Source organism: Mauremys mutica, unplaced genomic scaffold (assembly GCF_020497125.1).
Source record: "Mauremys mutica isolate MM-2020 ecotype Southern unplaced genomic scaffold, ASM2049712v1 Super-Scaffold_100314, whole genome shotgun sequence".
Lineage (NCBI taxonomy): Eukaryota > Metazoa > Chordata > Testudines > Geoemydidae > Mauremys > Mauremys mutica.
This window is the reverse complement of record NW_025423311.1, coordinates 274449-278052: the sequence shown is the minus strand read 5'-3', so window position 1 is coordinate 278052 and position 3604 is coordinate 274449. Positions and strand designations below refer to the sequence as shown.

The following is a 3604-nucleotide window of genomic DNA, read 5'->3' as shown; positions in this document are numbered from 1 at the left end:
GGGGAGTGTGTGCCAGTCACTTTGGGAGCTGTGCTGCCCGAGGTAAGCACCTCCACCCCCGACCACCTCCTGCACCCCTACCCCTGCCCCAGCACAGAGGCTCCCTGTGTCTTGAACAAGCACTTTCAAGGATTGGCCAAGAACTTCTGCTCTGTTTCTGTGAAAGAGACACAAAAAAGGGAGCCCAACGGACAAGTTTAGTTCGCAAGCACAAACTGGCAGGGCCAAGCCTGGATCTCTCAGTTACTCAGAAGGCTCTTCAGCCAGCTCTTCCCAAAGGCCAGTCTCTAGAGGCTTTTGTGACATGATGTACTTCAAAATAGCTCCCTGTAGCTCACATAGTCATCATTCATATATGGCTGTGATATGTCCTACGAACCATTCCATGTAAGTTATCATAAGAAAAGTCATGATCTGCTGAAATCGGTTATTCTGTCCAAATATGTATAGCATGAGGGTGTGTGAAGTTATGCATTTTGCTGTATGGTTGTTACTGAAATAGGCTATAATTTTGCTAGTGACCCCTGCCGAGGAGGGTGTTCAACAGCCATGAATCAGCAGAGGAATTGTAATTAAGGGATTTCCAATTCAGTGACGGATGCCCAAACACAACACTGTGGGGACCGCTCAAGTCTATGACTCAGTTGCACAAGACCACACCAGGAGGATTCCCCAACCTAGTGACTCAGCAGAGCCCACCCGGACACGTCTGGGCAAGTGTCTTCTAGACACTTGAACTAAGGATATAAAATAGGAGACTGTGGCATCATGTTTTTGCCTTTCTCCTCCCCCACCTATGCTGGAAGCAGCAGGAATCCTGAGAAAATGAAGGTCATCTGAGGACAGTAATCCAGGTTTTAGGGGGAATTCTATGTATTAAGGAAGGTAACATCCAGTAGGATGAGAAAATTGCTTGACCTAACTACTGCCTAGTGTAATAAGGTGTAAAGTTTAGATTTTGCAGTGGTCATACAATGCTTAGTGCTCTGCATTCTGGCCTCAAGAGCCATGGATGCAAGTGGAGTTACGATGACCTTTTCCTTGTCTCCACATTTCTTATGTGCCTCCTTCTGACACTTGTCAGAAAAAACAACTGGTTTCTTTTGGAAGCATTTGCATTGCAAGGCAGAGGCAGTCCTCTCTGTTTCTGCAAAAGATTCACCAAAAGGTGGGAAGAGCAGACACATTTGTTAAGGCACCACTGGGAGCTGCATCCCTATCTCCACTTTACCTGGCAGGTGAGTCACCCAGCTTAGCCACGGTGCGACTCCCTGGGACTTTTCTCCCAACCGCTCCATTTTTCATCAATGACAATCAAAAGGAAGGTGACATGACATCTGTGTGTGAACATCTCCAGGGAATCACAAGGATGTGTGGCGCAGGCTCTCGTGTTGCAGCAATTGCAGTTTAAGCAACCGCCATGCCAATGCCAGTCATAGCAGCCTTTTAATCAACTCCAGGTTTGTGATTTGATTGTTTCCAATGCTTCTCTCCAAAGAAGCCTTTTCCTTAGCAAGCAATGACTTGGATACCAAGGGAGGCCTCTTCTGTTTCCTAGGAAGACACAGGAAAATGTGAGCAGAGGAGACAAAAGCCATACACCAAGGCACCACTGGGAGTTGAACCCAGGATCTGCTGTTTACTAGACAGGTGCTTTAGCCAGCTAAGCCATGGTGCCTGCCTGAAGAAGGTTTTGGCAACTGTTCCATTTGATGGTTCAAGTCAACACCTGCAAATTCTAAAGTACAAACATTCCCCATTTCCCTCAAGACTTGCAGATCTTGAGGTGTCTGGCTCTCTATACACAGAAAGCCACAGCTGAGTAGACAGAGGACTTCTAACATGTGCCTCTCCCACCATCACTGTGATCATATAATGGTTAGTGATCTGTGTTTCAGTCGCAGCAACCTCGGTACAGTTCTGAGTCATGGTAACCTTTCCTTCAGCTCCAGTCAGGAGAAGGCTTGCTGGAGCAGCCCATATATAAAGAGCTGCTCAGCACAGCAAGAGTTAGTCACTCCTTGGAGTTTGAGGAGGGAGGATTGGCTGCCAGGAAGGAGCCGGGAGAGCACCATGATCAGAGTAGTGCTGGGGTAAGGGGTACATGAGTGACCTCCTGGCTGACTACTGCCAGACTAAGGCCCTGATACAAAGGTGGAGGAAGGTTCTAGGTCTGTTGGGAAATGGTCCAGGGAAACAGATGGCAGGGTTGGAGGTTCACACCTTTTGCCTCAGTATCCACTGACACAGGTGGCTACACCCTGGACTGCAGCCGGCCACTGAGGCAAGTGTCTGGGTAGAGGACATCCCCCCCCTCACCCAGCAGGGGGGAGAGAACTGAGTGGGGCACAGCCAGAGGGCTGTGTCCATAAGAGGACACTGAAGTCCTGAGAGCAACATGGGTCCTAATGATAGAACAGATGATGGCCAGATGCTACTAGATGAAGGTGCACCGGTGAACCAGAGCTAATTGCTAGGATGGTCAGCAGGAGGTGCTGTGGTGAGGCATGCCCCATGGCACCAAGACTTAGCCGCAAGGAAGGCTCTCTCTGTCTTGAACAAGCACTTAGAAGGATTCTGCTGACAGATCTTTTCTTTTTCTGAAAAGAGATACAAAAAAAAGGAGCCAACAGACACACTAGGTTCGGCAGGGAAGAACTGTCGGGCCAAGCCAGGCTCTCCTGATTAGTAGGAAGGTTCTTCAGCCAGCTCTTCACAAAGATCACTATCTAGAGACCTTTTAATAGCCACTGCAGATGTTCACCACAAAAGAGATGCCAAAATGGAGTTCTCCACTGCCTGCAGCCATCATGCTACCAGGAGTTCTGTGCACAGAGAGGCCCCTGCTGGTGGGAAAAGGCTTTGGTAGAGACTCTTCTGACACCACCCATTCTCATATAGTGTTTAGCGCTCTGTGTTGTGGCTTCAGCATCCACAGATGCCAGTTCAATTGGGGGACATTTTTCCTGTCTCCACATTTGTCTAATGGCTCCTTTCAACACTTGTCACCAAAAAGACCTGTTTCTTTTGCAAGCGATGTACAGCTAGGCAAAGGCAGTCTTCTCCATTTCCTCAAAAGATCACCAAGCTGTGGGGAGAGGAGACACATTCAGCCAAGCTGGATACTTAATCTCCTCTTTATTCAGCAGGTGTCTGTGAAGGACACAAATCTCCATCGTGTAGAGGTCAAGAATAGGACTTTATTACACACAGTGCTGGCGGAGTGGGCTTATTAGGCTCAGAGACACTGTTAATTAATTAATTCCAATAGAATATATAGATTTTCCACGGGCGGGGGAAAGTGACAGGCCAGGCAGTTCCACACCCCGGGACAGGTTTTGCAAGACAGGATAAGCACATTAGCCAATGATTAACAGATTAGATAATGTCTCCACCCATGGTCTCAAGTTAGCAAGTTAACATTTCATTAATACTTTGATAAAATGTTATTAGTATAAAATATATATGTTGAATTCTGATTTGGGATCCATAGGAATGGAGCAACTACTTTGATTGTCCAAAAGGTACATTCCTAGGGGTTAAAGCAAAGAAAGAGTGAAAGTCTATGGCAATAAAGATTGTTTTCTGTGTGTCTTAAGGCAGC

The 3604-nt window shown here is 47.3% G+C and overlaps 1 non-coding gene across 1 annotated transcript; it reads right to left on the bottom strand.

Moving 5' to 3' along the window:
- Positions 1-1604: 1604 nt before the first annotated feature.
- On the bottom strand, positions 1605-1678 carry TRNAT-AGU. The gene has a single exon. It is a non-coding gene; the product is annotated as a tRNA-Thr (tRNA).
- Between the last annotated feature and the right edge of the window lie 1926 nt (positions 1679-3604).